At 40.3% G+C, this 14099-nt stretch overlaps 1 protein-coding gene across 10 annotated transcripts in view; it reads right to left on the reverse strand.

Moving 5' to 3' along the window:
* CCR8 (C-C motif chemokine receptor 8) overlaps positions 1–14099 on the reverse strand; it is a 98264-nt gene that overhangs the window by 4031 nt on the left and 80134 nt on the right. For 5 of the 10 annotated variants that reach the window (XM_074345216.1, XM_074345210.1, XM_010945862.3 and 2 more), the window contains 3 exons: positions 12002–12136; positions 7300–10541; positions 3230–3349 (listed from right to left, as the gene is read on the reverse strand). The gene's annotated coding sequence lies outside the window, so the exon portion shown is untranslated. Of the gene's footprint in view, positions 1–2444; positions 2540–3229; positions 3391–7299; positions 10542–12001; positions 12137–14099 lie in introns of all 10 variants that reach the window. The other 5 variants (XM_074345212.1, XM_074345214.1, XM_074345211.1 and 2 more) reach the window with 5 other exon arrangements.

Raw genomic sequence — 14099 nt, forward strand, 5'->3', positions numbered from 1 at the left:
CTAAGTGAAGTAAGTTAGAAAGAGAAAAAAAAAATACCATATGATAGCACTTATATGTGGAATCTAAAAAAAATTGACCCAAATGAACTTATTTACAAAACAGAAACAGATTCACAGACATAGAAAACAAACTTGTGGTTACTGGGGGGAAGCAGGTGGGAAGGGATAAATTGGGAGTTTGAGATTTGCAGATACTGACTACTATATATAAAATAGACAAGTTTATACTGTATAGCACAGGGAACTGTATTCAATATCTTGTAGTAACTTATGGTGAAAAGGAATATGAAAACAAATATATGTATGTTCATGTATGACTGAAGCATTCTGCTGTACACCAGAAATTGGCACAACATTGTAAACGGACTATATTTCAAATTAAAAAGAAGTCATTCATCATTTCATTGTTAAGAGCGCCCCCTGGTGTGATTGTACAATCATGTTTATGAGAAATTTAGGCACTATTTTTTTTAATTTTTAAAAATACTTATTGAATACTGTTCTTTTTTTATTGAAGTATAGTTATTTACAATATTATATTATTTTCAGTTGTACAGATAAATGATTCAGCATTTTTTGTGGATTATACTCCACTGTAAGTTAATACAAGATGACGGCTGTAGTTTCCTGTGCTATACAGTATATTCTTGTTGCTTATCTATTTTAGACACAGTTTTTAACATCTCATTGTGCTATTAGATAGGCCTTCTTTTTATACTATATTGACCTGGTCAGTATGCTGTGTAACTACCTAGAAATATGAATTTAATTTTTTTCCTTGCCCTTATTCATGATTTTATCTGGAATCAGTTGTTAGCTTGAAAGTAGAATTTGAGAATACTAATACTCCTTCAGTTCAAGTTGACGACCAATAATATACCCTTCGGTCAACATGAAATTATACACTGAGATAAAATTGTACAGGATAATCAAATTCTTCGGTGGTAATAACTTTGTTAAGTGGCAAACTGCTGTGAACACTTTCTTTTTGGTAAACTCATGGGCATTTTAATGATTCAACATGAGAATACAGACATTAAAAAATAAATAAATAAAGTCTATTAGCTTTTTTTTTTAAGTTAAAAACTGCTCAGGCTAACACCGAGTGGTTGGGTTGGATAAGAAAAGCCAAAATTTGCAAAGAAAACTTAAACACCTATAGTTCCACCTCCCAGAATTAGCAACTGCTACCATATTGACACGTTTGCTTTTGGTTCATTTTCTTTCCCATTCCTTCCACTCTTCCTCCCTCCCTCCCTCCTTCCTTCCTTCTGCAATAGAGATAAAGCGGAAGTTCCCTTGACAACACAATTTATCCCCACACCCCAGGGAATTCTGTAGTTTAGCAATTACAACCCACTTGGTAAGTATCATTCCAAATGGTTTCCCCCTTTACCTCTGCACATTTACGTGTCTCCAGAAACAATATATAATACTGTTTTGTGTTCGCTTTTAACTTACATAAATGGCCTAATATCACATCTCTCATTTTATATCTTGCTTTTGTTCTCCCAGCCTGCTGCTTCAGAAATAGAGTCACATGATACTAAAAAGTTGAGTTCAGGCCTTTAACTGCTATCATAAGCTCCATAAATACCTAATTTAAACACGCAACAGAAAGCATGGTTCCATTTCATACAAGCAACAAAAATTACTAAATTCCTAAGAATAAGCCCGATAAAAACAGCAGTTCAATTATGCAAAATATTATAAAAACTTTGTTAAAGGACATAAAGGAAGACACAACTAAAATGAATATATATTATATTTATGGAAAGGAAGACTCAACATTTAAAACAGGATCACTTGCCTCAAACTGATAAACACATAGTCAAGGCAATTTCAGTCTAGACATCTTATTTTTCCAAGGCACTGGACTGTTGAATGTTCAGACATCTCTATCCACTATGCCACCATTCTATAATTTAAAATGCCAAGCAAGTTAGCCATTTTTTATTCATTAATTTAATTTATTTATTTAATGGAGGCACTGGGGATTGAACCCAGTACCTCCTGCATACTAAGCGTGCACTCTACCACTGAGCTATACCCCTCCACCAAGTTAGCCCTTTTCAAATATATCAATTTCATTTAAGTATGTACTTAAAGTAGGTTTTTAAAACCAGTTTCTGAAGTACGGAGGTGGGCCTTTTTTTTTCTTTTTGTGGCCAGCATTTTCAAAACAAGTCTCCCCTCCTACATCTTCCTTCCTACTTGTCTTTTACAGTTATTTTTTAAAACAAGTTTCAGCTCAACTTTCTTCTGCCCTGCTCTCCTAATATCCTGGAATAAGCAGAGGTCTTCAACTCATTCTCTTCCCCAAATCCTTCTTACAGACCCCCGATCCACACGTCCCCTGTCCTCTTTTATCATTACAACCTGTGGACAGTATCAACAATCGCTCCCATTTATTACAAGTAGACCAGGAATTTTAGACGCATCACCTCATTTATTCCTCTTGAATCCCTGTGAAGCAGGCAGTAATATTTCCTATTTCTGGAGTTGCAATTATACCTGAATCTCAGCTTCTGTCCAGTGCCTAAAATTACACAGAAAATGAGGCAACAGAGCTAGTACATGACAAACACACCTGTTACTCCAAATCCTTGTTCTTTTCTATATTTGTTTGGGGATGGGAAAAAAAAAAAAAAACCACAAAGAAAAAAGCTCCAATCTTTTGGAATCTAGACCACTTAACTTCTAGATTACTTTATAGCAGAGTAAACCTGGGCTGGGTTTTCAAACTGAGTTTCAGGCTCTCCTCCTATAAAAAGGGACTTAAAAATGCTTTTCAGGCTTTGTTGGCACATGCCTGGGATCATTTAAGTTAGCATCTAGTCAGGGCTAAACATGTGCTTGCCAGCTTTGTTTCTTGAGAATAGCCAAGTGTCTTCCCGTGATCTCCGAGAAGCACAGAGACAGATTCCCCCCAGACGCCTGGTGACGGGAGAGATCTTTTCTGATCTATCTTCCCACTCTTGGAGGAGCTTTGACACCCTCCTAGCATCCACCAGAGAGAATGGCATGGCTTGCTTTTCTCTGCCAGAGCCAGGGGCAGCCACTAAGACATATGCAGGGTTTGCAGACTCTGGGGGTATGCAAAGGAAAAAAGTCACCTCTTGTGCCAGACTTCTGAAATATTGGCTTTCCCTTTGCCTCTCCTCTTAGGACATAAAAGTGTCCCTGCTTCTTATGTCCTTCTTCCCCAAGGATGTTTATGAATACATACCTTAATGAGAGCCTTCCTTCTGGAGGTTTTCAGTGTTGCTCATTCCTTTCTCTCAGAGTCTGCACTGTCGTGTGTGCACAGCTCAGTGGAGAACAGATCCTCTGTAGGTATCTTATCTGCCTGTGGTGAGTGACAGAATGGGGGTTGGTCTACTACTGCACCTGAAAGTGATTTTAAAAGTTAAAAAAAAAAGATCTCATCTAAACAGCACACTAGTGGAAGAGGGAAAAGGTGCAGAGCAAGAGAGGGGTAGCGAATTAAGAGGTGCGAACTATTTGGTATAAAATAAGCTACAAGGATATAATGTACAACATGGGGAATACAGCCAATATTTTATAATCATTGTAATGGAGTATGACCTTTAAAATTTGTGAGTCACCATATTGTACACCTGTGACTTACACAATATTGTACAACTACACTTCAATTTTAAAAATGCTTTAAAAATCATGTATAGTGAAAACACATGCACAAAAAAACACAAAAAAATTAAAATTAAAAGCAAAATAATTGATCACACCAGAAAACACACAGATGGCAAATTAGCATATGAAAAGCACACTCAACACATTCTCTCCTTAGGGAATGGTAAATTAAACCAACAGTGAGTTACCACTACACACTTGTTAGAATGGCTAAAATCAAAATACCCAATGCTGGAGAGGAGGTAGAGTAAAAGGAACTCTCATTTATTGCTGGTGGGAATGCAAATGGGTACAACCACTTTGGAAGACAGTTTGGTAGTATCTTATAAAGCTAGAATAGGCTTACCATATAATCCAGTAATCACACTCCTGAGTATTTACCCAAATGAATTGAAAACATAGCCACATACAGACCGGAGCATAAATATTTATAACAGCTTATTTATAAAGGCCAAAACCTGGAACTGATCAAGATGTCCTTCAATAGATGAATGGATAAACAAACCAAGGTCATGTATACAATGGCATGTTATTCCCTGATTTTAAAAAACCAGCTATCAAGCCACAAGAAGACACCTTAAGTGTATATTGCTAAATGAAAGAAGCCTGTCTGAAAAGGCTACATGCTATATGATTCCAACTATAGGATATTTTGGAAAAGGCAAAACTATAGAGACAGTAAATGATCCAGTGGTTGCCTGGGGTTCAGGAGGAAGGGGGCTGGTTCTTCCAATTCAAGAACATGAGATATCTTTCTTTCTTTGAGCCATCTTCAATTTCCTTCATCAATGTTTTATAGTTTTCAGAGTATAGGTCTTTTATCTCCTTAGTTAAGTTTATTCCTAGGTGGGTTTTTTAAAAATATACAATTTTAAATGGGATTTTTTTGTTTTTACTGTCTCTTTCTGAGATTTCATTTTTAATGTGTAGAAATGCAGGAGATTTCTTCTTTACAGTGACGAGAACAGGCGTTTCAGGAACAGAATAGTGAAGTGATGAACACATGGTTTATTTCTGCTGGTTGAGACCAGGCCAGTGGGGTAAGTTCGGTTCCCTGCATAGAGGTCAGTCAATCTCTTGTCTCAATTACAAGAGTCAAGGACCTAATTGAGCCTGACAAAACCAGACCCACTTGATCAACTTACCACAAAGCCCCAGGCACCCTTACTGCGGGGTTCAGGCCATCCCAAGAAGGCAGCAGAGATGGGGCCCATCCCTCTGGTTTATGCAGTCTAATAGATGACAAGTGACAAACTCTCCCCACCTGCCAATCAAAGGAGCTCATCATCCTCCAATGAGGAGGTGGGACCAGAGCTGTTCTTTCTACTACTGCTCCTGGAGGGATGTGGAAATGCCTCATGGAAACACAGGAAGCAAGGTAAGCATTCACACAAGCAGATGACACACCTTTCACTACACTTCAACTTCTTTCTTTAGATGCAGTTTAGAATGGTATGTATTCCTCTAAGTCTTGTTTCACGTCCTCCAAGTCTAATCTCTTTTGCCTAACAATTTTTCTCTCTTTGAAATATCTGTTCACTATTTACAATAGTCAAGACATGGAAGCAATCTAAATGTCCATCGACAGATGATTGAATTAAAAAGCTATAGGATGGTGTATACACACACACACACACACACACACACACACACACACACACACACACACTATGGAATACTACTTGGCCATAAAAAGAATACAATAATGCCATTTGCTGCAACATGGATGGACCTAGAGATTGTCATTCTAAGTGAAGTAAGCCAGAAAGATAAAGAAAGATACCATATGATAGCACTTATATGTGGATGGAATCTAAAAAAAAAAAAAGACATAAATGAACTTATTTACAAAACAGAAAGAGACTCATAGACATAGAGAACAAACTTATGGTTACCCGGGGGGAAGGGGTTGGGAAGGGAAAAACTGGGAATTTGGGATTAACAGACACACACTACTACATATAAATCTGAGAAACAACAAGTTTCTACTATAGAGCACAGGGAACTATATTCAGTATCTTATAGTAACCAATGATGGAAAAGAATATGAAAAGGAATATATGTATGTATATGTATGACTGAACCGCTAGGCTGTACACCAGAAATTGATGCAATATTGTAAACTGACTATACACCAATTAAAAAAAAAAGAAAAGGGAAAAAAAAGAAGAAGAAGAAAAAGAAATATCCGCTGGTGGTTGAGTTCATACCTGCCTAGGTAACTCCCCTCACCCGCATAATTCATGCGCTGACGCAGTTTGGGTAAAACCTCAGATCGTCTATTAGGGTTTTAAATTTGATAAGCAAAGATCAATGGTTCACAGACAGTGAGACTCAGGGCCCAGAGATACTGCTGATTCATGTCACTACGGCGGAAACTACCACACCAGTTTCACCCAAAGTCGTTTAAGGAGCCATGCACCCCTTCCCAGCTCGGCTGAGCAGGCCTAAGGGACTAAGTAGAATTCCCACAAACCCAATTTCCAAGTTGGGCTAGAATTACAGCACAGGACTTGGCAGAGAAGTCCTTACTTTGTGCAAGGTAGCTGAGTAGGGGATGGAGGGAGGTCAGGGGAGTGGGCTGGCTTCTGTCTTGAACATTTCCTCAACTCCACAATGCTGAGCCACTTGGGAGAGGCTGAGTTTTACTCAGAAACCTGACTTGTCAGGGGCAAGGCAGTCAGCAGAGGTGATTCTGGGGCTGATTTATACCCCAAGGAGTCTTTATTGTGAGGCCCTTGAGATCCTTTTATCTGCTGCTCCTCCATACTAGGTTCAGTGTCTGGTACCCTGCCACTTCTCAATTAATTGTTGAATGGTATATGAGGCACAATGAAGATGTGGGAGGCAGGTGTAGAGCTGGGGAGAGGACTGCACAGCCTGAGCTGAAGGATGCCCCTTGTTGTGGCTCCTGGACAATTGCACAGGGCTGGCATGGGCCCCTGTAGACCTGTGTCTGCCCCTTGCCCTGGGTCACAGTTTACTGAGGCTGAGCCTCTCCAGGGTTCTCAAGGAGAATCCTTCCTGGCCTCGTCCAGCTCCTGGCGGCTGCCCTGGCAATCCTAGTCTATGGTTACATCATGCCTATCTCTGCCTTTATCTTCACATCCCTTTCTCTTCTGTGGACTATCACAATCTCCCACTGTTTCTATCTTATAAACACTCTTGAGATTGCATTTAGGGTCCACCCAGATAATTCACGATAATCTCCCTCTCATAAGATCCTTGACTGAATCACATCTGCAAAGACTTTTTTTCCAAATAAGGTTACATTTACAAATTCCAGGGATTAGGACTTGATATTTTGGGGTGACCTTTATCCAAGCTACTACATTCTGGCTCTTAAGACACAGACTGTGATGTAGTTAAAGAGAAGCCTTGGGGGGAGAGATGAATTAGAAGTTTGGGATTAACGTACACACACTACTATATATAAAACAGATAAACAACAAGGACCTACTGTATAGCACAGGGAATTATATTCAATATGTTGTAATAACCTATAATGGAAAATAATCTGAAAAAGAATATATATATGTATCAGTGAATCACTTTGCTGTACACCTGAAACTAACACAACAGTATAAATCAACTATATGTCAATAAAAAAAAAACAAAAACAGAAAGAGAAGCTTGGTTCCTCACCTTTGGGCACACAGCAGGGATACCAGCACCTCAGAGGAAGGCGGCTAGACCAAACAACACAGCCAAAGTCATGCAAGACCCTCAGAATCAATGGTCTCTCCAAGTCTACCTTCTCCTGCACAGAAACTTTCACTGCATCCTGGAAAGAATGCCCTCAGGGCCAGACATGTTTTAAAGCATATTTTTCATAACATTTGCAACTTCTATTATTGATACAATTCCCAAGTCTTTGGGGAGAGTCTTAATTGAAATCCATTACTTTTTTTTTTTTTTTTAGCTAGTCTCCAAAACTTAGAAAACTCTATGAATAGTTCCAGTAATCACCACATGTGAAGCTTAATTTTATGCATCAATTTGGCTAGGCCATGATCCCCAGATATTTAGTCAGATATTCTGCGAAGGTATTTTTATATATGAGATTAACATTTACATCAGTGGACTTGGGGTAAAGCAGATTATGTCATAATGTGGGTGGGCCTCATCCAATCAGTTGAAGGTCTTAATTAAAAAAAGACTGACTTCCCAGGAAGTAGAGGGAATTCCGCCACCAAACTGCTTTTGAATTCAAACTCCAACTTCCCTGGGTATCCAAGATGCTGGCCTACCCTGAAGATTTTGGGCTTGTCCAGCCTCCAAAGTCACATTAGCCAATTCCTTAAAATAAATCTCTCTCTTTGTATATCTATTCATCCAGTTGGTTCTGTTTCTCTGGAGAACCCTAATATACCAGGAAAACCATAAAACAAACACCATCATAATTAGTGGGGTCAATAAACAGGCTAGATTAGAAAGGAGTAGTTTTGAGTCTCTTAGTATTGGGTTACACATCTTATGATGAAATGCACCATTACTTTGAATCACCAGCAATCCCTCTAAAGAAACAGCTCCAGCTCAGCCCTGTAGCTGGTCTGACAACTAAAGAACGCTGCAGAGCTCAGAGTACTCTCTTCACAGAGCATATCGACTTTTCTGGTTGGGGTATCTAGGAATTTCGTAGTCTTAAGGTGCAAGACTTTCGGCACCTCAACATTGTGTGGAATGTGAGATGGTGCTTGCACCTCCAGCTTCTATGATATGAGCATATGTGCTTTACATAGTGAGTTTTGGGCCAATATATCCTAATTTTTTGCAATTTCAGAGACCTAGCCTGTCAGCCACATCCTACAGTTTGGTGGGACGTGACTTGCTGGAATTCGGAGCACAGGGTTGATACCTCCAAGTACTTCCTATCAGTGATTTTTTAAAATATCTAAATTATACTGGCATAATGGGGTGCTGTATCCTAAGATTTTTTGAAATAATTACGAGAAAAACTTTGAAGAACTGGCATTTAAATATTTCAAGCTATTTCATTTCTAGAATTAATGACTCCTTTCAGTAATTCATTTTTTCATTAATTTTATAAATACTTATCCAGTGCTTAGCATGTGAGAGTCTGTGCTGGACCATAAGGATCCAGGGGTGGATGACATAGCCAGGGCTCCTGTCCTGTAGCGGGACGGGCAGTGGTGGCAGAAAGGCAAACAGCTAATCATGTGAATGTTTGATATTAACTGTGATAAGCTGACTAGGCAGTGCTGGTACTAAGGATGCTTAGAACGAGTGGGTTCCTGTCTGATATGCGTGTATGTCTGTGTGGGGGTGACCGGGGAAGGTCTCCTTATCGGCTTGAAGCAAAGTCAACAGCTGAGCAGTTGTCACTAGGTGAAGGGTGAGGGTAGAAGGAAGAGTATTTTTTTTAAAGACCCTAAAGCAAGAAGAAGCATGAGAACTTCAGGTGAAGAGGGCAGACTGAACATAAAGGTCTAGTTTTGCTCCCTTGGGAAACACTCTGAAACAACAATGCCTTTTTGTTTTATTTTTAATTAAGGCATAAAGTCACAAGAATGGAAAAAAATTCGAAGTCGTCAACAACAGCAAAAGTTTAGAACCAGGAAGGTAGATGGACATGTGCTAACTGACTTGGCAAACCCCAGAAGGCAAATGCTAAGCTAGGAGCTGGTCCAGTTTATTTTACGGAGTTTTCAGAAGGCTCTGGAAGGGACTGGACCCAGTGTCTCTGAAAGGTGCCTTCAAGGAGATGAGGGGATAGTTTTAAAGAGGGGAATTGGTACAAAGCTGTTTAAGAAACGGTTTCCATCCCTGGGTTCCCTTCCCTATTGTGTGCAGCAGGCAGCTGCCCCTCCTTCACCCCAGAGAAGACTGGGATTCTCTGGAGAAGGGATTAAGTGACCACATGCACACACAACCAAGGCCCCTCTTGCTTGCATCCTTCACTCAGAAAACCAGCAGTCAAGAGGAGACTGGGAGATCTCCAGCATAGAATCTGACTGGTCTGAGAGGAAACAGGCAAAGCCACTGGCATTATTGATCTCCCTGCCCCAGAGTCCAAACCGGCAATATTTAGTGAAGCTCACAGCTAACAAACCCCTGCCAAGTGCTCAGAGCTTCCAACAGAGTACTGAGAACCCCAAGACATGAAAGGACAGCCTCCGGTGTGAAAGACAGAGATCAAATGGACTGACAGGAAGCAAGGATTTTGAGGAATCAGAGGCTAGGCAGAGAGAAGAAAACTTCAAAAATATAAATGCTACTGTCCTCAGAGAAAAAGAGAAGATATAGGACATGCCTGAAACAAGAACTGAATGCTATCAAAAGGAACATTTATAGTACAAAAAGAGCTCCGGACATTAAAAGCCTGTCAGATTTTAAAAATCAACAGGGGTTTAGAAAGTGAAGTTAAGGCCATCTCTGGTTTAAAAAAAAAGACAAAATATGGAAAAATGAGAGAGAGGACCATTCCTAGGGTCCAACATCTACGTTTTAGGAATTCGACAAAGAGCACAGAGAAAATCAAAAGAGAAGGAATTATCCAATAAATAATTCAAGAAAATTTCCCAGAATGAAATGTCACCAGCTCCCAGATGGAAAGGGCTCATTGTGTGCCAAGTACAATGAATGGAAATGGACCCAAATTAAGGTGGGGGAGGATTTCACGATCACACGAGCTGATACATTTAACTGGCTTCGGCTGAGCTTCTGTCTCTTACAACTGAAAGAATTCTGATCAATACCCTGACCTAGAGGTGATCGGATTCCACTGTGGTAGGTGTTTGCTTCGTTTGCTGTCATTGCTGTTTCTGTGTCCATCCAGTGTCCACTGTCCTTCTTTTAGTATGAAAACTCTCCTTTTTCTTTAGGGGGCCAGGAGACTCTGAATTGTTGGGCCCCAGTTCCTTCACCTCAGAAAGAAAAAACAGATTGATAAAGGAAGCTCCAAAAGTCTTTACGAAGTGCTGAGCTGGGGACTGATTCGAGTTGAAGTGGGCTCACTGCACTGCCATCAGTGGGGACAGGAGGAGCCGGGGGTGTCTGGGCAGAGCAGCAAACTACTGTCGCTATTATGCAGACTGTGGGATGGGCACAGATTGGGAGATAACGTCTTGGGCTGATGTCTCTGGCAAAGCAGTTTAACCATGGGACTCACAGGAACGAAATGATGCGCAACCATGGGTACCCTACTTTATTTGTGCTTCCAAGGAAATCTATCTGGTGAAGAGATCTGGCCTGACCTTATGTCAGAGATGCAATCATGCAGTCCCCACATGTGTGTCAGCACAGGGTTGGAGCTCCTCTAAAGTCAGGAAAGATGGGAGGACATTTTCCTAAATGTGAGTTGTCTTCCTAGACTTCTGAGACCCTTGGACAGCTGGTTTCCCCAGAGCCTCTTCTGCTATCAGAAACCACTCCATCTCCTCTGGCTGAATAGGCTAGCCCTGTCTTGCTTTAAGATCTTATAATAACCGCATCTAAGGCAGCTACCTTGCAAAACGATGTCTGTTCTCCACCTTGGCAAATATTAAATCACAGCACCTTCTATATCCTTTCCCTTAAAATGAAAAGATTACGTTGACATCGACTCTCAGTGTAAAGGTAGACATTCCTACCGTCACAGATACTCATCACAGAGCATTGGGCAGAAAATGACCCAAACTCTTTCTTTATAAACAGGAGTATTTTAGTCCAGAGAGGTAAAAGAACACCCCCCAAAACATGCCGTAAGTTGGTGGCAGAGTCAGAACCGAAAAAAACCCAGGTCTTCTGAAGCACAGCCCAGGGTTCTGTTCACATGATGCTATATTTTTTAAATTCTCATATGACAATATTACAGAGTTGTAGATAAAAACTTGGGGGAGTCTTTTTGGATTTTCTACATTTTCCAGCTATAAGTCCACCAATGATTTGCAGGATACAAAAGCATTTACTTAACAAAAAGTGGTAGACAGAAGCCTGAGTTTAATAAAAGCATATATGTTGTTGATAATAAAGCCGGCTTATCAGAAAATATTTTGGCCATCTATATCATTTAATTCCCCACGTAAATTACTCTGCCACCAAAAGCTGCAATAAACAGATTTTGTTTCTTACCGCTAAATATTTATTTCCTGTGCACGAGTGGTCAGGAACATTGCCTGTATACAATCAAAGGTATAACCACAATATTGCTTTGAAGGGTTGAACATGGAGACAAGTGTGCGGTTAATAGCATAATATTTGTATTTTTAGTTGTATTGTCAGGAAACTTATGCTACATTGTAGGCAAGAAGAACTGATTAGATCTCAGCCTTTTACATGGTCTTTTATTTTCCCAGAATTTATCTTCTACTAACATTTTTTTTTTCCCAAGGCTACAAATACTTACTGAGGACCTTGCATATTCCCAGCACTCCTCTAGTCATTGGAAGAGATGAAAAAGTGAAATTACAGGAATTCCCCGCTGAAGAGGCTTAGCAACCAACGGTATGTTCATCACAGGAGTCCCAGGAGGTAATGCTCTCTGAAGAATGACGAATAATGAAAGGAAAAAAATCATTGTGAAAACTACGTAGAAACCCAGAAAAATCTCTAAGATCAAAAAAACCAGAATAAGGTGGCAATATATACTAAGATTATCTGTGCCAAGACACAGATGCATGTGATCACATTCCAGAATGAAACAGGCATAAATGAAAACAGTCAGATATCAGACTATTCCTCTTTATTTTGAAAGTTGCCTTTGATAATGACATGTTTTTTTCAATAGTAAGTTTTTAGGGAATAGAAAATGGCAATCAGTGACAAATTCAAAGCAGAGAAGTTTCCATTTTGTAGGCGATTTTCTGATTAAATCGTAGATTAATTTACTAGTCCACACCTGGAATTCTCTCCCAATGACTTGGAGAGCAAAAGGCATCTGCGTGACAAAAAGCGGTACACGGGGAGTCTGAGATGAACATTATTAATCATACTCTGGGCAGAAAAAGCTTCCTCTACCTCTTATATTCAGTAATTGGGGGTCTGTGAATTAAACTGACAAAAGACAGATTAACAGGAGAAAAGACATAATTTTTACTAATGTCCGGGCGCATGGGAGTTCACAGAAAAAGACTGAAACTCAAAGAAGCAGTTAGACTTGGGGGCTTACATACCATTTTAACAAAGGAAAGGAGGATTGGGCTTCAAGGGGTGATAAATCATGGGGAAGTGACAAGGAAACATATGAGAGAACTAATGGAAGTAAGGTCTGTTTATGCAAACTCATCTTGGTGTCAACATCTCATCTTTGATAATAAGAGTCACTTTCCTTTTCCTGGTACGGGGTGGCCACATTTTATCCCTGCTTTTGGGACATTTATCCCCTGCTTTTGGCAGGTGAGGGAAGGGCAGAGAACTCTTTCTGCACTGGTTGATTCTCAACTGCCTTTAGCTCAAAATAATCCTTATGCCAAAGTGGTGCATTTTGACTTCACATAATAATGATACTCTCCATCGTGTGAGTACCCTTTGTGGGCCAGCCATTGCTCATATATTGGCCCCCGGTGGGGTTATGGGAGCATCCTGGGCTCCTCTCTTAAGCTGTAGTGGCCTGAGGTTGGGTCTGTCCTAGGACTGAGTACCAGCTCTCAGGCAGTGGGCATTTCCACCTCTGGGGAAACCTGTGCTCAGGCTGTGTTGACTTAGGGTGGGCACCTTTGTACCTCTGTACCTATTGGTATTGTCTGATCTATTGATTCCAACTTCTGAGGGAGAAACCTAGAGACCAGGGTGTCTGGTAACAACAGTATGCTTCAGAGCTCATGGGCATCTGAACAACTCTTAAGGCAATGCTAGGAGGACTTCCATCTCTACCCCAGGAAAACACTCCCAAGTTAAGGTTGAAGGTAGAGCGTTAAGATCCTTCTCTTGGAGGTGGAGGGTATAGCTCAGTGGTAGAGCGTGTGCTTAGCATGCATGAGGTTCTGGGTTCAATCCCTAGTACCTTCATTAAAAAAAAAAAATCTAATTATCTCCCCTCCAAAAAAGAAAAAGCAGTGCGATGTAAAATTTAGTTTTAAAAAATTATGCTTCTCCTTTTCTCTCCTGACACTATTCATCCCTGTTCCCTGCATACAAAAAGAGTTTGTGAAATAATCTATTATTCCTCTTTTTCTCCCCTGTATTATTTGAGCTTGGTTCAGAATATCCATTTTGAAACCAGGCTTGGGGACACCTCTGTCCTGGTTTCCTTAGTGACCAGAAGACACAGGAGCATCAGTATAATCACCACCAAACTGTCTTCTTTTTATCTACTCCTAGGTCCCCACAAAGCCACAGCTCCTAAAAAAGACCCTGAACCAGCCACATGAACATTCCACTTACACTCGATCCAGTTTCCAGATCAACTCTGCAGGTATTTTAGACAATTTCTCCAAGACCTGCACGGCTCCCAAGAGGCAGAACTGGTACCAGTCCAGGTTATAACGTCCACTCGGACGCGGGGG

This window comes from Camelus bactrianus, chromosome 17 (assembly GCF_048773025.1).
Source record: "Camelus bactrianus isolate YW-2024 breed Bactrian camel chromosome 17, ASM4877302v1, whole genome shotgun sequence".
In the NCBI taxonomy this organism is placed as follows: Eukaryota; Metazoa; Chordata; class Mammalia; order Artiodactyla; family Camelidae; genus Camelus; species Camelus bactrianus.